The sequence below is a fragment of the Dermacentor andersoni genome, chromosome 1, assembly GCF_023375885.2.
Source record: "Dermacentor andersoni chromosome 1, qqDerAnde1_hic_scaffold, whole genome shotgun sequence".
Taxonomy (NCBI): Eukaryota; Metazoa; Arthropoda; class Arachnida; order Ixodida; family Ixodidae; genus Dermacentor; species Dermacentor andersoni.
This window is the reverse complement of record NC_092814.1, coordinates 270,811,439-270,836,953: the sequence shown is the minus strand read 5'-3', so window position 1 is coordinate 270,836,953 and position 25,515 is coordinate 270,811,439. Positions and strand designations below refer to the sequence as shown.

General features: G+C 44.2%; 1 long non-coding RNA gene across 1 annotated transcript in view; it reads right to left on the bottom strand.

The window, feature by feature from the left end:
* LOC126548223 (uncharacterized) overlaps window positions 1–7,677 on the bottom strand; it is a 53,793-nt gene extending 46,116 nt beyond the window's left edge. Inside the window, exon 1 of the long non-coding RNA XR_011892276.1 lies at window positions 7,404–7,677. This is a non-coding gene — a long non-coding RNA (uncharacterized lncRNA). The remainder of the gene's footprint in view (window positions 1–7,403) is intronic.
* Between the last annotated feature and the right edge of the window lie 17,838 nt (window positions 7,678–25,515).

The following is a 25,515-nucleotide window of genomic DNA, read 5'->3' as shown; positions in this document are numbered from 1 at the left end:
ACCAGGGGTATCACAGACCTTCTCAAATGTACAGCATTTGCCTCACATCCGGTAAGCTCCTTCATTCCTGCTCACTTAGCTTGTGTTAAAGGTCTCGTTCGTTGAGTCGACTCGAGCCTTTCCCCTTCAGAAATTTTAAACATGTTTTCTGTCACGGGAGCTGTGTCCGTATTTAGTTGCTCTCGCTTATTCGAGAACAAGAAGATACCAACAGAATTCATCGTTACCTTGACTGGAACAACTCGTCCGACAAAGATCAAAGTGTGGCGACTCATTTAAATTGCTATCTCCTCGACCCATTCAGTGTATTAAGTGTTGGCGCTACAGGCGTAGCATTTAGGGATGCCGATCAGTTCCTCAGTGTCGTAAATGTAGAGAAAATCAAGAATTAAAAGATTGTTCATCACAGGAAGAACGCTGTTGTCTCTGCAGTGGTTCTCACTCAGCTGACCACACTAACTGCTCTGCGAGAGCACAGGAATTACATATTTTAGAAATAATTGAACAAAAGAGATGATCAAGACGGGAAGCCCACTCTACCATTGCGGAGCGATCTCGTAGGTATGCCGGTGCAGTCAATCGACTATCTCATGCAGTTGACTCATCGCTTCCTGATGTCATAGCTTCAACAGTAGAGACGGCAACGCAGAAAGCAATGGAAAATCTATTTGTGAGTCTATCGGAGCCATTAGCACGAAGGGTTACCACCCAAATGACTAAACTCCTTCAGGCGGTTGCCCGGCCAACGATGGCCTCTAAACTTCCAGTGCCTTCAAATGCGAATGATGCAGATACATCCAACCCAGGCCACTCTAAACTTCGACCTAACGAGACCTCTCCTATGTATCATGCAGAACAGGAGTCAGATTGGAGCTCAGACTGTGGCTCGCAAGAAATGAACATGGAGATTGACTGCCGTGCTCCTATATATTATAAACTCCGCGCATCTCCTGTCGTGCAGGGATCTACTGTGACACATAACATGAAGAATAAAAAATGCCAGAAGGAGAGTACTCCTAAAAAAGATTTTTTTAAAGGATAGCATTCTCGACAAGGCAGTTTCGGTTGCCAGTCTTAGCACAACATAGGTACGCTGAAAGTATTACAGTGGAATTTCCGTTTCATTTATGCGGCTGCTATTGACTTATATTACCTCTGTAGCCAACACTCACCTGATATCGTTGCATTGCAAGAAACCTGGTTATCAGCAAAAAAGGCGTTTCATCTAAAAAATGACCGTACATTTCGCTTGGACCGTCCCTTTCGTGGTGGCGGCTTAGCTATCTTTATCTCTTCAAAAATTGCGCACCGGGCTAAAATGGCTTACCAGCGTATGGCTTTAGAAAAATAATTTCTAGCTATAGACATTTCTATTTCAGGTCACATCCCACTCACTTAAGTTAATGTTTATTTTGCCAGAGGTATTCTGAATACTATAGTGTCCTAGATACAGTACCCGTATATATTACGTCCTGCAGAAGAAAAATCAATTTTGCCGGAGACTTCCACCATACTTCGTGCGGGTACAATACCGATTCGAGTGGTAAACGTTTGTGGGATTGGGCTGCTATCAATAATTTATCATGCATTAATGCACGAACACCCACATTTATTTGTAGTAAGTCACTTTCCGCAATAGATCTCACCTCAACTAGTACTAATTTGTCTATCTCTACTTGGTCTGCTATAAACTCGGGCACAAGCAGTGACCATCTTCCTATTCTTGTTGAGCTCGTATGCCCATTGACTCAAATTACTACGCATTCAAATACTTTTGTTAATTTCAGCACATTCAAAAAGGCCTTACACATGGCTTTATCGAATCAGCCATCGAATAATGAAGAAGAAAAAGCCATAACTTTATTGTCTGTTTTAAAATATTCAGTAAAAAAATCTCAATTCACTGGGCACTCCACTAAAAGTGGGTCTTCTAATCCTTGGTGGAACGCAGAGTGCTCGCGCCATTACAGGATAAGAAAAGCAGCGTTGCAAAAACTACTTGATAACCAGTGTCCTAGCAACTGGAGAGACTATAAGTTCGCGGCAGCAACATTTAAAAGAACAGATGAAAATGCGAAAGACAACTTTGATTGTGACCATTTCGAATTTCTTTCAAGGGCCACCAACAAAAAAGCAGTTTTTCGATTTCTGAGAAATAAAAAGGTCCTTCCGGCACAAATAAACGTCAACTGTGTGGTTTCAATACCCTGCGAATTGGCCAAATTACTGGAAAATACTGCTAAAGGTCTAGAGTGTCGCTTTAAGTCGATTTTGCACAATCGCGCTACGCCTCCTGCTCATGGTGAACACTTCGAAGAAGTTACGGTTTCGGAGCTGGAAAATGCACTAAGCCAGCTGCCTAATTCAGTGCCAGGCCCGTGCAGGCCCCGATGACATTACTACGGCCATAGGCGGAGAGTTTTCATTTTTCCGGGGGGGGGAGGGGGGCGATCAGCTTTCCGAACTCCACACACACCCACACAAACACACACACACACACACACACACACAAACACACACATATATATATATATATATATATATATATATATATATATATATATATATATATATATATATATATATATATATATATATATATATATATATATATATATACCTTGAACTTGAAGAAGCTTCGCGTGACCTCGAAGAATTGAACACTGAAGTGACGGCATTATATGAGTACATACAAGACCTCAAGACCTCATAGTTGGAGACAGTTCAGTTTAACAGCCCGAGTCCTCTCGGTGGTGTAATCTTCCTTCGTGTAATTACTGCTGCACCTTCCCGGCAAAACTGCAGCCTCTCTCTCTCTTTCTTTTTCTGTGAGCCTAAGTGCTGCAGCACGTGACTGCTGTTGATGCCGATTTCGAGTGAATCCGGCTTGGCCTCATTTCGTTTACTGAGTAAATTAGTGTTCCCCCAACTATCATGCACCAAGACTTGAAAAAAAAGAGCAGTTGCGTTGCTCGAAGAAAACCTAGTGCTTATTGTTTCCAGTACAATGGAGTAGCCGCCAGTAATTATTTCGTTACTGAGATTTCATTCCATAATTGCAATTAGTTATCTAACTCGAGAAGTACTGTCCTTACTTTCAAAGTGTCAATGAGGCATTTGTAGGCATCCCAACATCACATCTAACTGCGTTGTTTTCAGCGACATACTAATTACGTACAATTTTTTCCGACTGGCAAAAAAAACCTCACGAAGTATGACAAATACCACGTGACTGCGCTCCCACCCGCATCCCCCCATAAAGCAGCGCCCTCAAATAAGCTGATTGAAAGCAACTGCACTGCCTGGTCGCGAAGAGACAGCGCATCACCTTGATAATGGTACGGAAGGAGCACCAACAGCAGGTTTCGCGTAAAACCCCTTAAGCTTCGTAAAGTAGCAACACTCTCCTCCTCCGCCTTCACTCCTGCTCGTTTTTCCTCTCTTTCACGCTCCCTCCGCTTTACTCCCTCCTCGACCGTAGCGCCGCCTACACCACTCGAGCGTAGCAACGGCGTCAACACGCGCTCCTCGCCACTCCGTAGACGCTTCTCGAGTGAAAATGATGCTGAAGCACGGCACGAGGGCCCACGTGATTAGGCCAATAGCGACGTCGCGTCGGCCTCGTTCAGAGCGCGCGAGGAGGAGGCGGCATTCTTCAAAGCGTGGCGCTACTTTACGAAGCTTAAGGGGCTTTAGTTTCGCGGCTTCGCAGCTATTCCTTCCTCTCATATCTACGTCACACTTATTATCCGTCTCTCAAGGCCGACTGGTCACATGGATAACAATAGAACCCTTGATAACGAGGCCGAAGCGCCGCTATGACCACGCACGAAATGCGAAAAGCAATGGCATAGGCATAGAATATTTCAAAATCCCAGCTTTGCTCGCACCGCATGGAAATAGTGCGCGCGTAGGTATATTTCGCGCCAGAAATTTGCTACGGACCAAAGCCCAATTAAAGTGACCGTTTTATTTTTCATGAAAGTGTATACGTGCTGCAAAAACAGGTTCGGTTCGTGATTCTCACGTGGTACGTGACATCACTGTCACAGCCGCTTGTCCAAGCCCGTCTCTTTCAAAAACCGAAGTAGTGCCTTCGTCGCCTTCAGCTGCGATGTCTTCTGTCGGCGACATGTGAAAATCGTTTCAGCTGACAATGGTCTATTGTCAAGGTGCGCCAGAAGGGACGCCAGGGACTGTCTCTGAACATTATATTCAGGACAGTCGCACAGAGTGTGTTCTAGCGTCTCCTCGCAAAGACAGGCATTGCAGAGAGCGTTGTCGACCATTCCAATGCGAAATAAGTAAGACTTCGTGAATGCCACCCCTCGCCATAAGCGATAAAGCAGAGTGGCCTCTCTTCGGCGGAGTCCAGTTGGCATACAGAGATGCATCAAAGGATAGTGTTAGGATCGGCCTGCAGCTATTTCAGCCCGCTGCAGGTGCGTCGATCAATCCGGGGTGGCGGCGCCCTTCGGAGAACGAGCGAGGACGACGACGCTAACCGACCATGCGCCGCCTTGGCAAAAGGGTGCTTTGCGGTACGGGGGCCGCAGGATTCGTTACAGTCCGCCGACACACGAGGCGACCAAGGAGAAAGGCAGCTTTGGAATGTAGAGGCGCCGAATGAGTTCGGCGGGCCAACTATTGTTACCCAACTCCCCAACGCGGACCTGATCTGCTACGGGTGGGGGAGTTGCCGCGGGAACGTCGTCGTAGGCTCCTTCCCACGCGCCGACCAAGACGCAAGACAATGTGCTACCCGGGCGCGCTACCCGCTACGGCTCAGAGTTCTACGAAGCCCCTCTGACGTCGGCTCCGGACCATTGGCCTGTGTGTGTGTGTGTGTGTGTGCGTGTGCGTGTGTGTGTGTGTGTGTGTGTGTGTGTGTGTGTGTGTGTGTGTGTGTGTGTGTGTGTGTGTGTGTGTGTGTGTGTAACCCGTCCCGGGGAGAGGCGGCCTGTTTACAATGACTGGACGAACGTTTCCGTCCCCTTGGAATCAAGGGGGGACCAAGTACTTATAAGCAGCGATTGTCGGCTGCTAGAGTGTGCTCGTTGTCGTGCGCGAAATGTACTCGTGAGCTGTGTGCTCGTTTTCTGTATGTTTGTCTTGCGGGCACCATTTGGGAGCCACGCTACACTGTCGATGTATCTCATGTTCAAATGTTAATATGTAAATAAATCCTGCTCGCCTAAGTCCCGACGAAGAGTCAACTTCATCCCTACGACTACGACTGCCAAACTCTAATAACTGGTTGACAGCGGTGAGATCGGCCTACGGCTCGTAGATCGGCCTACGACTCGGAGACAGCAACGGCAGCTGAAGTGAATACAGCCTTTTTTTACTTTTTGTCATGCTCACTATGCCCGGCTTCGTCGTCGTTTCCTGATTCCTGCGGTGAAGGCCCACCTCACGCGGTCGAGATTATATCAGCACACCACGCGTGACACATTCCTAATGGCTATGTGGAAAATCAAGTAGATTTAAATGTCTGTTAAATGTAATGCGCTATTCAACAAACCGGCTGGTGTGCATTACAGAAACCTATGAGGCGACATTATATATTTTGGTTTTATGTAATTTTTTTATTATGCAAAAAACAGATGAACTTACTGGCGTTATTTTTTCGGGGAGCATACATGGGTTGTAGTATAAACCGCTAGATTTTCCTCGCAGGTTCCAACGTCACACGGAACCCCGTGATGCCTGTCATAGTCAGGATCACCGCAACGCTGGTGCCAGTCTCTCCGGAGCTAGCGTGGTCGAAGGATGGTGCTGGTCCAGGTGCAGTAGGAACGCAACTTCCAGGTGCGATAACGTTATACAACCCGTGTCCGCAGAGAAGTGGGCGTCGCTGGACGTGGCTGCAGACTAGAAGCCATTATAAACGACGTCCTCGAAAGGACGTCGCTGCGTTGTTTCCTGGAAACGGAACCGCGTGACCGGTTCTTCTATGATTTCGTTGGATAAATCCGGACCACGTGCCACATGGACAGCGAACTCTTCCCGCCATGGATAGCCGTCACCTAACTCCATCACTGGCGAGAAGCTGCGACAAGCCATCGAATTCGTTGCTTGTTCTATCAGGCATTGATCAATAGTGGGCGAACCTATGATCCAACGTTTCAACGAGGATAGTTGTTTTCGTTCGGTAAACAACTCCTCCTGTGACTAAGACAATTTCCCTTTTCGAAACCTTGGATCCAGTCTGAGGCTTCCCTTCTTCGTCCACTCTTTATATTGCCGTGTCTCCACAAATAAGTTCCTGGGACAACTTTGTCTTAAACAAAAATGGAGGTTTTACGTGCGAAATTACGATCAGGAGACACGGCGCAGTAGGGGACTCCGGAGTAATTAAGACAACCTGGGGTTCATTGACGTGCACACAATGCAAAGTACACGGGCGTTTTTTTTTTTTTCATTTCGCCGCATCAAAATGCGGCTGCCACGACCGCAGTTTGATCCCACGACCTCGTGCTTAGTAGCGCAACACCACAGCCACAAAGCCACCATGACTGGTCGACAACTTTCTCTTCTTTATAGTTCTATCAGAAAGACAATCACAGTTGCAAAAAGGCATTTACTCCTAAATGGCGGCATCCCTCACCGAAAAGGAACTCTTAAGCGACAGTTGTTTGGAACCTGTATAGGGAGCCTAGATGCATGCAGCACGCTATGCAGATGACATGGTAATATATTGTTTGCTATGGCTGTCACCAGTTTTGGTATCAAGTCACCCTATTACTCCCGTCTAGCGTCATTTATTGAGGGCGGAGGCATGTGCGTACTATCTCACAAGTTCGTCGCTTTTGTTTTCAAGAGGCTCTTAATTAGGCAATGCTGTTGCGACCAGATGGGCTATCTTCCTTTCTCGTGCATCGTTTGCGGGAGTCGACATTCACTATTTTCTTCACTATCATGTGGAGCGGAATTATAGGCCGCATGAATTTGCGCATGTTCAAGCTCCCCTAGTAAAAAACAAGCCTAGAAAAGACAAGCAAATGAAAGGAACGCGGTTGAACACCTCCTATCGTCGCGACGCACAAACAGAGCGACAGATGCTTTATGGGATAGGCGTTCGCACTCGCGACAGGGCCACCAAGAGTCGCGATATTGTGGCTGTTCCTTTGGCATATTATGCTGCTTTTAATGTGCCGCAAAGATAGGGCATGATTCTGCGCAGTAAAAATTTGTATATCGGAATCTTCGCCGCGTTCGTTAAGCTAGCTGCTCCCTTCTGTTTCGCTATAATGCGCGAATCGATCGACTTGAGCACACTTTATCGAAATCGTACACTCTTTCCCGCTAGTTACAGTATCAGCTTAGAATCGAACCAAATTGAGGACAGAAAGAATTAAGGATGTGGTGGTCTGCAACGTTATAATTTTGATGTCACCAACCTGTATACAGTCCGAACGACGGGCGAGCGACGGGAATGCGGTCGCTCAGAGATGAGGCGTGCTGTGTTGTAAAAGGAAACGCCGGACGACGGTCCAGTCTCTGCAAAACAAGTAGATCGACGGATCATTTGTCATATTGAGACGCGTACTTGTTTATCGGGTGGTGCCATTTCACCAGCTAACCAACTTTGAAAGTTATCGCTCAGCGCAAGACGCCACTTTCTCTATCGGAAGTTTCCCGAATGTTATCACTGGTGCTATCTGTTGTCTACGTTTTCGCAGAGCCTTGCGTATCAGAGTGCTTGCGCGAAGCGAATAGCGGTGTACAGTCTAGAACTTACGCGAGAACCAACGATTACGCTGGAACGTTCGATAAGTGATGTATAAATAGCGCACGCGTCTAATCCGCAGATCTGTTCCCGACTGTGCTCGCCGCTGTCGTTGTGCTTTAAAGTGCAACTTTCTTTTTTCTGGGCACAGGTTCGCCCAATAGATGGTTAGTTTCGTGATTTAGTTCTTGATACTGTGTTTTTTTCGTCATTATAGCGTGACAATATTCTATGACATATGACGTGATCATTCTTAAGTTTCACGAAAATTTTAAAAATCGCCTGTTGCAAATGACGTATTTATTTGTTTATTTATTTCTTTACTTATTTGCTTATTTATTTATTTATTTATTTATTTATTTATTTACTTATTACACCTTCAGGGTCAAAGATAATACAGAGGGGAGTGGGTAATATAGGTTACAAAGACAATCAATACAATACAGTGATTTTTGTTAGAACATAACTTCAACATTCTCCAAAATAAACAAAGGTTGTTAGTGCATCGCGAAATCGTTGATTATCTTCAATGGCTGCAATATCGGAAGGGAGGCGGTTCCATTCAACAGATATCCGTGGAAGGTATGACTGAAAAAAAGCTTTAGTATTGCATTTTTTGATGCCAACCTTGTGCCTATGATTAATGCGATGGGAGATGTATTCGGGTGGTGAAATAAAATCGTCGTGTAGCGTATACATGTCGATATACCTTGTGGAATAGAGTGAGGCGACTGATTTTAAAGGTGGGAGAGAAAGGTTAGTTTTCATGGCTGTAATACTTGCGGTACGGTTGTTATTTGAAAAGATGAAGCGAACGGAGTTATTTTAGATAAGTTCGAGAGAAGATACAAGATTTTCATGCGCAGGGTCCCACATAAATGACGCGTATTCAAGTTTAGGTCGTATTAGTTATTTATAAAGTAGGAGTTTTAAGGACGAGGGAGCAGCAGAGAAGTTGCGACGTAAATACCCTAACATGCGATTAGCGTTATTAGTCAAGTATTCAGTATGGGCATTCCATGTTAAGTTTCGTGTTATATGCACGCCTAGGTATTTATATGATACGGCGGAATCAAGAGGAATGCCATTAAGACAATATGAAGGGGAAGTGTTAGAGCAGCGAGAAACGCGCATGAAGTTACATTTCTTAATATTTAATTCCATTTTCCACGTTTTGCACCAGTTAGAGACCAAATTAGGATCGGTCTGGAGAGTATTGATGTCATTGAGGTTACTTATTTCTGTGAAAATTACACAGTCGTCAGCAAAAAGGTGGGTAGCAGAAGATACGGTGGACGGAAGGTCATTAATATAAATTAAATATAGGCGCGGTCCGAGGACGGATCCTTTGTGTACACCAGATAGCACGTTAGTAAACGGTGAGGTTGTGCCGTTTGTGAAAACAAACTGCCAGTGGTTAAGAAGGAAAGATTGAATCCATCTAAAGACATGTGGATCAAGATTAAGATTACCTAATTTATAAAGCAACAATTTATGGCACGCTTTATCAAAAGCTTTCCAGAAGTCTAAAAATATGCAATCGGCGAAATATGACTTGTCAAGAATGCAATGTAATTCATCGGTGAATGACAGTGACTGCGTTTCGCAGGAATATGACGGAAACCATGTTGCGCAGAAGCAAAAAAAGAGTTGTCATCACGAAAGGTGGCGATGTTTTTAAAAATTATATGTTCTAGTAATTTGTAGCATGTGCTAGTGAGTGAAATGGGGCGATAATTTTGAGGCAAGTGCTTATTATCGGATTTGCAAACTGGGACCACGTTCCCGATTTTCCAGTCGTTATGAAGGCTTGATGAATCGAGCGACTGCTGAAAATCTTTTGTTAGTATGATTGAACTGTAAGCGCAGGTACTTTTTAGGAATCTAGAACTAATTTCAGGAGACCCCGGAGATGAATCGTGTTTTAAAGACTCGAATAATTTACCGACGCCAGGAGCATCAATAGTTATTGGTGACATAATGGAAAATCCGTGGTGCGGCTTATCTGGAAGATCAACTGTCGTGCTCGAGGAAAAGCTTTCAATGAATGTTCTATTCAGTACGGTAGCACAAATATTATTTGGGGTTATGTTGCCGGAGGTATCTTGCAATGTAATTAAAGGGCCGTGTGCAGCGTGTATAATGCGACAAAACTTTTTAACAGTTGTTTTCAAAATAGATGGTAAAGTAGAAGACAAAAAGTTGTTCTTTGTAAGTTTCAGGGTTTTCACGTATGCATCGGAAGCAGTCTTGTATGTCGACCATCGTTCAATAGAAGGTGAAAGTTTGGCAAGACGGAATAAACGTTTCTTTTTGTTAGATAGTCGCCTGATGTAAGATAGTCGCCTGATGAATAATTCTAGTCCTCGAGCTAGATGTTCAGAGAAGCGGGCATTACTTCCGCGAGAAATCCAAATAAATATTCAACTCATTAACAAGGATGCACTAATTAACGTCGTTACATTACGAGACATTTTGCAATTTATGAATTGTAGCCGGCGAGTTGGAATAAATTTCCAGAATGACACCAGTTTGCACATACGCACTATCAAACTCGCCATCAAACGTTCCTTGTTCCAGTTATTTGTTTAACGAAACGCTATATTATGCGTTGAAACACAAAAGTAACTGGAACGCCCATATAGTTCGTCCCACACTTCGGGAAATAATCTTTCGAAAGTGGTGTAAGCCTGGAAATTCAAGTGGATACGTATGTCTTGCAAGCTAACCCGCTACAATTGATAACTTGCAATGTCAGTAATAAAGTGATCATTTAAGAAGTTAATTAGTGAATTTTTCGTAATTAGTTGAAGATTTGTTTCTCGTGCTAGTAGTATCCGCCTCTTCGAATAACACAGCTCAAGGACAAGACTTACGCTATCTGCCACGGGCGATGTTTAAAATTTTCTTAAAACTTCATTATCACCCCGTATATCAGCACTCGATGTCGCAATAAGGAAAAATGCCGAATCTATTTAAAAACCTACTACTTGCTCGATCAATATAACTTGAAACATTGATAATATAACTTGAAAATGGATATCATGATCGGATTGCCTAAATTAACTTGCATAAGTCCCACACCAACACGCTTACGCACCCTCCCATCAGGAGGCACTTGTGTCTATACTACAGTCGCGTTGATGTCCAGAAACCCGACACATTTCCGCAAGAATTGAGGTGATTGGAATTTCGGTGGCTCGCATAACCAGGTCAGCAACCTTTTTACGTCCGTCGAAAATTATGGATTGAAAGGTCTATAACATAATTCATTTTTGACCGCTTTCAAGAGTCCTTATATAGCGTTTCGTGGAAAACGATATTGTCCGTTTGTCCAATTTTGTCCGTTTGAAATGCCCAAACTGGATGGGGGTCCACTTAGGAACAACGCTTCTCGCCCAGTATTGACGGCGCCGCCTATAGCACAGCTGTCAAGCAGCAGTGCTGTAAGAGTGTCATGAATCAACCTTGAAAAATACGTTGAATTGGTGCCGCAGTTACACCATATTTAAACCAGACTTGCGTCACCGCCCATGTCAAAGGGACACGCACACTCATGAATGATGGGAAAGTATAACACCTGTCCGTCACCGGTGGTTTTCTAACTTAACGACACAGAATGTCAGCCTGCGTATGACTAGCGTAACCCTTATAATTTATTGAAAGGACGGGTTTGATTGTGTAATATAAGTCACGAATGTGAATTCAGTCCAATGTAAGTAAATTTTTTTAGCAATCTGTGTTAGTGACAAAGGACTTATCACCGATTCCAAGGCAAGCATACTGCAACCGATGCGCATCTGTAATGCTGGGTAACTTTATACTGTTGTTTTTTTTGTATTCATGGTCATGTACATTTATTACGAGTATGTAAAGCCGCCATCAGTGCATTCCCGCCGAAACAGAAAGGTGGGAGGCTGCGCTTTAAACCGGTCTCACCTGGCGGCTGCCCGACAGCATTTATTGGAGGAAGCCTTCCGTGAGAGGAGTTAAAGCTGGCTTCATACCGGCTGGCCAGGAGTCTTCGGGGAATTGGAGAATGCATACTGTCATCCGATGTGGCCGCAGGCTCGAGCAGCGCAGGCAGAAATCTAGAGACGTGATAAAAAAAGTAATGTTTAATGTCCCATGAAATTTTTTCCTCACGATAATGGCAAGCAAACTCAGTTTAAACATTGGTGATACCCTCATATTCGTTATATACCGATATATTTAGGACTGTTAACGATGCGCAGTTTCTCAAAGTTTGATGTTCTGATAGATATTACTCAAAGTTTCACCCGTATTTAAGCACCTTACTTCCTTAAACAATGGAACAGGAATGAAACAAGTTTTACTTGGAAGTGAATTGCACACGAAGGCGTCACATTTGCCCACATATATTCGGTAAATAAGAGTAGGGCAACTAGAGCAACCAAAAATTCTGGTAGCCACAACCCCAGTTGAGGATGACGTGATGCAAATCATTGTTGTATGCTTAGAAAGTTTCTCACGGATCGTGTTAATTATCTGGAAAAATAGCGAGCACAGTTGTAACTTTTCTTCGCACTGGTATTAGGTGACGTGGCAATGGCGCAGTGGTTGTTGAAAGCGAAACCTTTTATTATGTTGAAGTAACTCCGTTTGCTCCGTTTTGGTGGCGTTCACGTACGGCGATTCGTTTCGCTCCCGTAGGGCAGCACGCACCTCAGGAGCCGCGACAACTATGTGACCTCGGCGCTCTTGAGCATACGTTCCTCGAGCTCGGCTGGGGTGAGAAGCCTCTTGGACCAAGTAACTTCCGAGCCGAACGGTCCTGTAGAGTGACGTGTAGGGACTACGAAGGTCATAGGGAGCATTGAAGCGAGAAGGAGGGAGCCTCTTTCATGAGAAGTCCTGGCGTCACTTACAATCGTCTAGGTCGTCAAGCGTCGATTACCACTTGTAGGTTCTTAGACGGCGCGGGCTAAAATCAAATGCAACAGTCGTCACTTGTCGAAGAGCCGAGAGCGGATGAGTAATGCGATTATAGTGATGACACACTGTTTGAAACGCGCAATCTTCAGGATCGGACAACATCTTTAGACTGCAATAGCTTCGGGACCGGCAGATACTTTTGGTTAGACAGATAGCTGGGAAAATCGAGCTACGCTCGAGAAGAATGTTTTGCATTATTGAAACAAAAAAAAATATATCTACAGAAATTCTGAGAATTTTCTACTAATGCGTAAGCATTCTTTAATTGGCATGGCTGCTACCTCGCTTTTGCTCACCTATTTTACTAGCTTATGCATTTCTACCCATCGCTGCCAATGGTATATTACACTATTATAACATGTTGCATGTGTTCACTTGACCAATTATACATTTACAGATATATCGCATTAATTGAGCCGAAGAGCCGTCACCACTGTTCTTTTTTTTTTGCCACATCACATATTTCTTTTTCTGTTTTTATTTGCCTTTCCTTTACGTCCTTAACGTGGCGACGTCACCAGTTTTTTTTTTTTTCTAATGCTAACAATGATCTATTATACTATTATAACGATTACGGGTTGTCGCTTGACCAATTATGCATTTATTTTGAGGATATAACGCGTCGCGAGACGGGCAGATTTTGCTGAGGTACTGGCCAAGTAATGCTTACGTATACGCTGCGATCCATGGCTCGAATCTCAGCCTGAAGCGCTCTTCTTTTCTAACGCTACCATTCATCTACTATTACACTACTATAACGATTACATTGGCTAAACTGAATAATTATGTTGCTTTCTTTTGCAAGCATAAAGCGTCAGGAGAGGGAAAGGCTTGTTTGGGCTACTCGCCAAAGAACGCCTACGGATTAAAACAAACAGTGTACTTGAATCTATGGCGTTGAGGATAAAAGTCGCCGGAAACGGCGATCTGACTACTCCTAATGACTAAGACAAATCAGAAGGTGGTAGATGAAATGCGACATATTAGGACGTGTCCCCTTCTGTTATTGCTCCGCTGCCGTCTGACCAATCGAACTGGCGCTACAGCGGGCTTATATCTATGATTGTGCGTTTTATTTCATAAGTGGTCAAAACGGCACTTTCGTATCAGATAGAGAGAAAGAGAGAGAGACTACTCATTAGAGAAATGCACAGAATCCTGCTGGCGCCTGTCGGAGGGGCTTTCGCCTTCGTACGTGTTCTCCTGTGTGGTTGGTCTTGGCCTCGACGTGAACCTTCGGCGCTACTGCCCTGATTGTCCGTGCGTCGAGCGGTTGCTCGATGGCGTGCGGGTTCTTGAGCGGCTCCTGTTAGTCGCACCTCGTCCGCACGCCCATTCCGATTCTTCGTCCTCCGAGGAGAACCATGCGAGGCGCTGGCTTGTGTGGTTTCTTGGGTGGTTTCGCTGCCTGGTTTCGTACAGGCTTGAGGCGTTTTGGGCAACTGCGGTCTCCAGTTAGATGGTCTCCAGAGCAAATTGCGCATGTCGGGGTACAGTTGTGAGTTACTTCTGGGTTGCGCACTCCGCAGGTACAGCACGTGGGCAAATCTGGTTGCGGGCACACGTCGGTGCGGTGGCCAACTTCCCCACACGCTCGGAAGAATTGGACCGTGTTACGAAAAGGAATGCACTCCTTCTCACCTCATCTGTAGTAAATGTATCTCGGTAGGACGTCTCCGAAGAAAGTAAGGAGAGCACTCTGAGAGTCTCCCAATATCCGGGCCTCTACCAGCTATACGCCCTGGGTGCGAAAACGGATGCTCGCTTTGAGAGTCTCAGATGGAGTGTGCGGCTCTACACCGTGGATAACACCTCTCCTGGTTCCTTCGCCTGGGGTGACGTAGGCATTGACTAGGTGCGGTCTTCCGCTGATCTTTAAAGACGTGACGCCGCTCATCGCCATTGCGACGGTCGCATCCGGGGTGGACGCTAGTGCTATGTCGGAGCCCGAACGGATGCGGAGAATGAACTGGTCCCACCTGATTTTTTCTTGACAGGCCTCCACTATTGCGTCGGAAAGCGCTTGGGTGGTTACATTCCTCAGCGACAGTCCCTGGTGAGGTCGAAAGACCACTTTCAGGTCGTCCTTGGGCAGCGGTGGGGGCCTGCGTCTCGTGGGCCGACCCCGGCGTTTTGGCTGGTTGTCCGCTGTATGCTTGCTGTCCCCGAGAAGTCCCCTCCTCGCCGTAAATTCCGCTTCTTTGCCTGTTTCTTCCGTGCTCTGAGCGATTGGGATATCTGCCAACCCTCCTCTGCGCGGTCAGTCTCCGTTTGGGTGGGAAAATGCGCGTTGGCGTGCGCGGACACCATGGATGGCGCAATTCCCGGCCGGTCGTCTATCGTCCCGGTTTTGGGCGGCAAAGTCCATAACCTCTTCGCTCGAAGCCAGTGCGGGATGTTGAGCCATGAAATGGAAATGAAATGGAAGTGAAATGACTTAAAGAGATGTTACGTAGCATTATTGTCCAATCTCACAGTCGCGTGCTTGTCATACGTCACGATAAGCGCGGCCATCAAGCAAGCGTATGCGGGCATGTGCCAGCTTGTTCTGTTTCGGTAGAGTTTCGGTGCTGGCGCTGAACCGTGCGCTGGTGCTCCCTGAAGGGCTGCAGAAAATAGCAAGATAGCGCCAGCCTTTCCGTTCTGACAACGAACCATTCTTAGATTGCGGTGCCTGATTCTGTGACACTTCATTTCTTATTCTCGCCATGTCTACAGTGGTGTCCGCTCGTCAGTAGGCATATGTTTTTCAAGGTATGTCGGCAGTTTGTTTTTGCTTTCTTCACTTTTATGCTGGTGATGAGTGCTTAGCATATGGGCCGAAGAGCTGATGCACAACGCAAATGCACAGTAGTTTCGGCAGTACCCTTCAAGGGATGTCGGCGGTATTTCTTGTCGGAATAGTATTAAACTGAGCAGTTAAGACGAGTTTGCAACAGCTGCGAAACAAACGGTGATAGACAAGCAATGTTCTTGTCTGTCTCCCTTTGTTCCGTGTTTCAGTTAAGCTTCTCATACTCGTCTTGGCCTTTCTTGTACTGTGCTTCTTGCGGTATGCAGGTTTTGTACACAACGGCACAATGGTTTCAGCTGTTGGTTCTGGCACATGTTTTCGATGGTGGTGCTCGATGTTGTGAGGTAGTCACCGGTCATGCATTGCTTTTGTTGTCTACCTGCCAGTGGAGGCCTTTTGTAATAAGGGCTGTCTGTAGAGCTAAGTGATCTTTCACGCGCTTTGTTGCACCTCTGTACGTTTACTTAGCTCCTGTGTATAGCATGCAGTATTACGTGCTTCTATCATTTATAGGCGCAAGGCATGGACTTTCACGTGTTCTTGAACAGCCAATCTTTTTTCACATTATATAAAGCTTCGCTGTGCTCTACTGCTTGCAAGGACAAATTCCATTCAGTGGTACTATTTAACCAGTTGCTTCAGATCTGCTACCATGATAAAGGAGATGCTATAGCTGTAGATTTCTACTCTGGGATTTTAACGTAATCACTGAATTTATACAAGCTGAAAACCGGTTACTTTAAGAGTCTTATACTACTTTGTATGTCTTACCCCCCCTGTCCCCAATTAAGGAATGTGCCTTAACTGGAAGCCCATGCTTGATTTGGTCAAGATAAAGGCTGCTGCGAATGCGCCCAAGGATATGCAATGAGTGTCTTGGATACTTTCACGCATGTCATTATAGTGACAAAGTCAACCATAGGCTTCAAGTAAGGGTGAATACCTGATTGCAGGGTAAGTAATAAGCGATATGTTTGCATAGGTTGTAAATATTCTGTCCTTTTTCACGTTTAGGATGATCATGCCAGCCAGCAAGAGAGTGGTTTTCCAAGCACGATTCACCCTCCAGCCCCGCATAGCATCATACCGTGTGCCATTAGGAGTGCTGACAAATTTTCTTCCTCTTTTGAAACTGGTAGTGGTCTAACTTCTAATCACAGTAATAACTACAATGCTAAACATATCTTCAGAGTACAAAAGTAATGTTCCCTTTGAAGTGGCAACCTTAAGATGAGCACTCACTGCAACATATTTCCTTGGTAGTACTGCTGCGGGGGCCAGTGCAATTAACCACTGTTGCTATGTTGACGCAGGTGTATGACCACCAACCAGATAACACTACGGAGATGCAAATGTAGCAGCTCATCTCCAGCATTGGCTGAATCAATGCTTTGGCCTTTCATGACACCTGATTGCATTATAAGTAATGCTGTATGTTTTCAAAATGTGACAAATGTAGAATCCTGTCACCTGGTGTCAGGCTGAGTGTACGGAAAACATTGAGACGGTTTAAAAGGAAAGGGCTGATTTGATACTGCTACAAGTGGCTCAGCTCTCTCAGCAGCATGGTACGGCCTGGAGCCACTGCACTTGGTTGACTAGTGCATGCCAAGTGTGCCGTGGTACCAGGTAGCCACTAACTGCAATTACACTGACATTCCTTATGATCCATGAATCTACACACGAATTAGCTGTACTCTCATTTGCATGGAAATATGATATAGTTACTCTTCTCGAATAATCTTTGAGCATACCATGGTTGTACTTGGACTGCATGCTTACTTATTCGAGAAAAATGAGGCAAAAATTAAGATACTTCCTTGTTATAACAGTCTTCATTTCTAAGAGAGAACGGTATGTTAACAAATTTTTTTTTCTTTTATGCAGCAGCTGTGTTCCAAATATTTCTCCTTTGTGGAGAAGCTAATGTGGCCCCCTTTTGCTGCAGGGGGTTGCCTTCTTCTCTTACATAATTTATCATTATCCTAACATATTGATGGTTTTCAGATAGTTTTTCCTGTGGGATATATTGCTGTTTTGGGCCTTCAGCTGTTGCTCTTTTTTATGATATACTACCTTGTTTCTATTTCTTTTTCTTTTGCTGAATACAAGGCTAGTCAAATAGTGATTTCATGTTTCCATGTGTGAATTCTACTTTTGTTTTTGTTCATGAGAATAAGTCTCATAATGTGCCCTGTGTTTTATTTTGCTAGAGAGAATGCAGCTAACACTGCACTGTTGCTCAATTAAGAAATCGTTTTTTTTTTATGAGAAAAGTGTTCCTTTTCAAGCATTGCTTTTACTGTCTTATTTTATTTATCCTTTAGTATGTTTATGCTTAGCTGTTATGCAAAAGTGATGTTTTTGTATTGGTTTGTGGACCAGTTTGTGCATTAAGTGCTCATTGTGCCTATCAGAAACCAAGAGATGGCATTATGTTATATTGTTAGTGTTCACTTTATTTTCATGAGACAGCTGCAGTCTGCCATTGTATTTCACTGCAAATATTGTGTACATCATTACGTACTTGTCAAACAGTTGATACCAATAAGAGGTTTCACAATAAAAAGGCTGGTGACAACTTGAGTTTCTCTTCACTTAGTAATAGTGGCGCTTTGATTTGTTGACCCAAACAGTCCAGTACTGTCCGAGAAGCTGTGTACGCCAATAATCACTTGCTGTAATAGCATATCAAGCAGTCTGGGGCAGTCTGGGACAACAAATTGAAGAGGCCCATTGCATACATGCATGATGAATAAAAGAAACAGCCAAAAATAGTACAATGGATGTCCTATGGAAGTAAGTGTGGTTAATATGGATATCCATTAGATGTAGTGAATATCTATTCGATGTTGTGGATATTGTCACGTGGTAGTGACGGTGAAGAAAGTAGCAATACGGTGAAATACAAAATATAACTTTTATTGGGCGAACCTGTGCCCACAAAAACAGGCTACACTTATAGCACAACGATAGCGGCGAATACGGTCGGCGATCGTCGGAAATTTGATCAGCGGGTCCAGCGCGTCGGCTTTTATACAGCAGTCATCGAATGTTCCAGACAAATCGTTGGGGCCCGCGTGCCTTCCACAAAGTTCTACACCATTCGCGTCACGCGACGAAATCAGATAACACAAGGTTCGGCGACAACAGACAGCGGATAGAAGCATCGATAACTTTCCAGAAACTTCGGATACATGCAGGCGCGTCCCACGCTGTGCGATTACATTTGTTAGGCGGCGAAACGTGGTCGCCCGATAAAGATAAGTACACGTGTCAATATCTATTAGATGTAATAAATACATCTACAGGATGTTGTGGACGTCTATTAGATGTTACATATATCCAGCGCTGACATCCCCACAACGTACTACTTGCATGTTCCGGATGCATTTGCGATGATCCCTAGTACATCCATGCAACGTTTTCTGGATAATCTGGATATCTAATGGACATACTGAATCTCCAAGGTGTACCATATATATGCACATCTAATGGATGTATCTGGCTATCTGGGTGACTGCCATGTACTAGTGGAACATATAAATATGAACTAGACGTTAAATGTCTTGGAAATTTGGTCTTTTGTGGTACATCCAATCGATATTTGTGGTTTCCTGGGTGATATACGATTGGTCGCCCAATTTGAATGCTTCTTTGTCCAATTGGTTGTATATCTCCAACGCAGTAGGCTCATTGGAATATTGCTCTTCCAATTAAAATTCTGGTTGTAATGTTTTTTTACTAACATGGCAGCCTAATTAAGGGTGCCTTTAGCTATCACGTTAGAATTCCAAACCCATTGAACCGTCTAATTAGTTACTGACTGCATAACTTTTCGGTCAATTGAGCCAAGCATGTATTACGTCTTAAACCAGCTAGTTGGTATTAAGACAGTTCCATTTGGTCCTCTTATGTCTCTTTGAGTGATGTATCTGAGGCATCATGTTGATCAAGCGATTTTCAAGGGTTCCATGTTGGAATCTATAGAATTAGCAACTGGAAGGATCCTAAATGCCAGCTGCTCTCAATGGGACTTGATACAGTTGGTTTCAGTGGGAATTCATTGGCATTCCAATTGGTTTCAATTGGAAGTCACACAGATGAGAAATGCTGTGAAACAATAAAATAACAAAAATAATTCCACAATTAAAGCACAAGTCCTGAAATAATAGATTTTTGAACTTTGATATGATAAATAAAGAGTGGCATTTATTTCTTCTTTGATGTTTCGAATCTGGCATAAAAAATTACCTATTTTTTTGAAAAACTTGCACTACCTGTTGGGTCAGAATGTACTGATACATTGGGCGTGAGAATGCATTTAGTGAAATGTGTGGGGGGACATGCCTCGGTGAAGCAATTTCCTGTAATCCAGTTGACACGCAATCAAACAACCCGGTTTCTTTGGCTTTACAGAGGTCACCTAATTCTAATATGAGGGTTATATGCTTTTAAAGGTCCCATCGGTCATTACATGAAAACCACAGTGAAAATCCGATGACATTGAGTATAATATGTTCCGCAGTGTTTCTAGTATGCCCGTCGATCGCATGAGGTTACAGTTCTCATTTCTGAGCGTGCAGTGAACACGTAAACATGCCTCAAACAATAGAGCCTCCCGCTAAGTGCAAAGAGTGTGCTGTCATTCAATTTCTGCATACCAAGGAGTGCAATGTAGCCGAAATTCATCAATGAATGAGTAGTGTGTACGATTCAACTTTCACAAGTGACAGCAAAGTGCGACAATGGTGCAGGAACTTCGAAGCAGGACACACAGACGTGCATGATGCAGGCGGGCAGGGAAGGAAGCGAGTGTCAACCGATGATCTTGTTCAGCGAGTAGATCAGGCAATTCAAGAGAATCATCGGTTCACAATTTCTGTGTTCAGTGATTTGTTTCCAGAAATTTCATGGTCAGCTATCTATACCATCGTGAGTGAGAGACTACAGTACCGCAAACTCTGTGCGAGGTGGGTTCCCAAGGTTCTGACCGACCACCACAAAATATAGCAAATGGGCGCAGCCTTAACATTTCTGCAGTGTTACTATGATGAAGGAGAAGATTTTTGAAGAAAACCGTCACAGGGAACGAGACATGGCTCCGTTTCGAAACCGAAGAAATAAAAGAGAAATTCAAACAGTGGATGCATTCCGATTCCCTGAAAGCAAAGTAGCTCAAGTGAACCTTCTCCAGCAGAAAGTGTATGGCTACTGTGCTGTGGGAGACCAATTGTACTCTCCTGGTCGAATTCATGGAATGTGACACAACCATCACTGGAGTCTCGCACAGCATGACTCTTGAATGCCTATGAAAGGCAATTCAGAACAAGTGATTAGGAATGTCGTCATCGGGCATTGTTCTTGTTCATAACAATGAGCGGCCGCACAGTGCAGATGCAACAAAGAAGCTCCTGCAGCGTTTTCGATGGGAAGTGTTTGATCACCCACAGTACAGCCCGACTCGGCTCCCTCTGATTACCATCTCTTAACTCACATGAAACGCTGGCTAGGAGGACAGGAGTTCGACTCGGACAACGAGCTGCGGACCAGCGTACAGAATTGGCTGAAAGCACAGCCGGCTGCCTTCTATGACGAGGGTATAGGAAAGTCGGTACCACGCTATGACAAATGTCTCAATCGGAGCGGCGACTATAGAGAGAAGTAGCTAGAAAGTGTATCTAAATATTCCAAATGTAGCAGCTTTAATTTTCATTTCATTTCGCGACTGATTCGACCTTGAAAAATAAATAGCCCTCGTAGTAATAATGTTCAATAAAATAAAAGTGCACAAAAGCACGCACGTACAGGTCCAGCTGAGTGGCCAGTTCACCAGTTACTTTCAATTGATTGACTACAGAGGACCAATTGGATGACCACTTAGATGCCAGTTAGATCCAATAGGCTTGCAACGGAAATCTAGATGAGCAGTAAGTTCTATTTAGTTAACTCCAGTCATATCTAACTGGTTGACCAACTGGCCACCAGTTTTTTTATGTTGACTGCCATTTGAATACAATTCAAAATCTAATTGGATACAAACAGTGTTTACAATTCGTTATGAATGGTATGGTCCAATGGATGGCAAAAATCTAATTGATCCAACACCAGTTGGGAGTAGTTCGAAAATTTCCAATTGGAGCCATTGGACTTTTTCGACTGGGTGGTGTTGTACATGGTTGTGTGGGAGTGGGATCTCCATAGCAGTTGGTCTTGTTGGCTGCCGGGGTAGGTGTGTAGTAACCGCTTCAGGGCCTGTGTCCCTCTCCTTTGCTTTTGGTGGGGTCTAGGATTGCTTTGCGTATGTGCCATGTCTTTGCTGTATCTGCAGGGTGCATCGAGGGAGTCGCAGAATCTATACCAGTTCGTCGAGGTGAGTTGCACGGCATATTCTTCTGCTTCCACTGTTATATGTGCTATGCGTGTGTTCAGTTTCCTGTTCTTCTGTGTTTTCCAGCAGCAGGTGAGGCCTCATTTGCACTGGGTGTAGTAAGTTGGAATCCACCTCTGGGGTCTTGGCAGTTCCGGCGATTTCATTGCGTACTGGCTACTGTTGTGTCACCCATACTAGCCCTATCTGTAATTAGCGAACCAATTCATGTGTGTTTCACACACACACAAATGCTGCTCTACTGCTCGTAGAGCATCATTAAATAATTCACTACTCGACAGCGTATCTTCATATAAGTACCTCGGAGTTCACATTAGTAGCAGTCTAACATGGGATACTCACATCTCTCATGTTGTCTGCAACGCTAATCGCATGCTCGTATAACTTCGTCGTAACTTTGCTAAATCACCTTCGTCTCTCAATCTAATGCTATATAAAACACTCATTCGCCCTAAGTTAGAATATGCCGCTTCGGTTTGGGATCCGCATTATAATAATTTGGTACATTCGATTGAAATGGTGCAAAATAATTCGGTCCGTTTTATACTCTCTAATTACAATTGAATCGCGAGCATCACGGCAATGAGAGAGAGAGAGAGAGAGCGCTCTTTATTAGAAAAACAGAGAATTTTGCCGGCGCGTATATAACCGCTGGCATGCTACTCTGTATAGGGATGGGGAATGGGATTAAAAGATTCCAGAAGAGAGTGGGAGAAAAAGAGGATAAAAATAAATATGAAATGTCCGAGTGGACCTGATACTAAAATTTACAGGTGACATGGCAGGTAAATTTAGGCTTTTGTATATGAAGTGTGCAATTTTTAAAGCTTTCCTATAAGACCAATTTCTGACAGGTATTTGAACAATAAATCCAAAACCCGTCGCTGTTTTGAAGGACCGGGCATTGGACCTAAGATGCTCAGTAACGTTAACTGTTTGTGGCAAATCATGTCCATTTGTTGCTTAAGAAATTGTCTCTCGTCGCAGTACGCGGGTCATTCTAGTAATATGTGCTCAATTGTCTCTAAGTTGCGACAGTTATCACAGTATGGGTTAGTGGTAAGCCCTATGCGGTACAGATAATTGTTCGTGTATGCCACGTTCAGTCGAAGACGATGGTACAATGTCTCTAAGTTAGGACTTGAGACTGACTCCAACCAAATAACTGAATTTTATTAGCCCGACGTCGGGCTAATAAAATTCAGTTATTTGGTTGGAGTCAGTCTCAAGTCCTAATCAATTTCCCAACCATAGAGGCAATTCTGTCGAAATGTTTAGCTTCAATGTCTCTAAGTGTCGAGAAAGTGGTCGTGAAATTTTCGGTCTCATTTCTGGGTCAGTGTAACGCAGGAAGTTATCTTGGTGAAGCGGCAGATTCCAGATGCGGTCTTTTTCTTGATAGGCATATTTTTTTGCCATGTTCGAAGCGTCGGCTTTTGTAAAAAATGTTCTTTTGAACTTGCGGTATTGGAGTCCATTTCTGGCAGCTTCTTCCACTCTTTCATTTCCCGAAATGCCGGCATGGCCAGGTATCCACTGGAACTTTATGCAATGCCCAGCAATCTTAGCCCTGTAAGATAAGCAATGTCAAATGCTGCAGGTTGATTATTGCAATGCTTGTGTCTGTTCCACATACTTTGTAGGGCTGCTTTTGAATCTGTGAAAATCACCCATGTCTTTGGCGGCTGCTGTCGAAGTACATACACAAGGGCCTCCTTAATGCCATATAGCTCCGCCGAAGTAGATGATGTCGCTCGCTCAAGACGAAACGAGAATCGTTGCCCTGTAGAGGGAACAAAAAGTCCGCATGATGAACGATGTAGAGTTGTAGAGCCATCTGTGAAAATGTGCGTTGCGGCTGCGTATTCTTTGTGCATATATTCTAAAGCTATCTGATAAGTCGCTGCTTGAGGCATTTTCTTTTTCACACTGATTCCAGGTATACATGGGACGATTTCCAGTGGGGACAGTGTCCATGGTGAAATGTTTCGCGGCATAATTTGTGATGCCTGAGCAGGAATCGAAATAGATATGCTTCCGACGGCCTGCCCAAAGCTATATGTTGCACGGGTTCTAAAAATATCCTTTAAAAAGTGAGTCTTCGTATGAAGGACGAGGCGGAGGTGAATCCGAAGTGTCTCCTGCGAAGATAGCACTTCGAGAGGCAGGCATCCAGCTTCTGCTACAGTTCCTGAGCAGGACGACCCCTTCGGAAGGCCAAGACATTTGCGAAGGCAGTTGTTTCGTGCTGCCTCAAGTTTTCTCTTGCTTGTGGGAGACATGTTGTGCAGGATCGGGAGGTAATATCGTAGTGTTCCGTCGACGTAGGCCTTATGGAGGAGCACCATTGATCGACAGTTGCTGCCCCACTGTGATCCGACTAAAAATCGGAATACGTGCGACGCCAAGGAAATCTTCTCACTCAGTTTTTTCACTTGGGGCGACCATGTGAGGTTCCTATCGATCGTCACTCCAAGAAACCTTTGCGTCTTGACGTATGGAAGGGCACGACCACCCAACACAAGTGGGTACTTTTCCATACACCTCCGCGTGAAAGCCATGGCAACGCTTTTGTCGGGGGACAATTTCAGACCCCTTGGATTTAGGTAGGCCGATATCCTTAGGCCGATATATTTGCTAGCGCACTCTGGAGACGTTGTTGGGTGGTACTGCGGGAACGCGCCGCACTCCAAATGCAGATGTCGTCCGCATACAGTGTGATTTTGACGCCGCAGGGCAGGTTTCTTCTCAGATGGATGAGAACTAAATTAAATAATACCGGGCTTAACACAGCTCCTTGTGGCACTCCCTTTTCGACGGCATAAAGCGCCGTGGGGCCATCCGGGGTACACATGAAAAGTTGGCGTCCTCGAAGATAGTCTTCAATGAAAGCTCACCTTAATCTACCTACGCTTGCTTCTCGACGTGCGATGCTTCGCTTAAGCCTTTTTCACAAACTGTATCATCAGATCCCTACCTAAGTGATTTACTAATACTTCCTCCCCATTACGTTTCGCACCGTCTGGATCATGCTCATAAAGTTGGCATTCCGTTTTGTAAAACAGAATCATTCCTACAGTCCTACATACTACGCACATCAAATTATTGGAATTGCCTTCCCAAATTAGTAGTAACAATTTCAGATCATGAAAAATTTGTGACTTCAGTAACCAATGTTCTGTAACATATTGTTTTAGTCCACCTCTTTATAGCTATATTGTATAATTAGAAAAACTGGACTGCTTCTTTGCATATATATATATATATATATATATATATATATATATATATATATATATATATATATATATATATATATATATAGTATTTTTTGTAACATGTATTTTGCCTCTTCATAACTACTATTGCATAATTAGACTCATTGTGCTGCTTTTTGTAGTTGTAATTTTTGTTGTTTTTCTGTATTTTGTACCACATCCCCTATGTCTGTTGACCCTGAGGGCATCATAAATAAATAAATAAATACCAATATGGCAAGTTCAGAAGTTCAAACAAGGGGACACCCCACCCCCTCGGCCTTCAAAAATACTTTTGGCTACGCCACTGCCACACTGTAAAACAATGGGCTTGGAAACATAGAACAGACCTAGTCTTTCTAACTGATTAAACTTTAGTTAAATG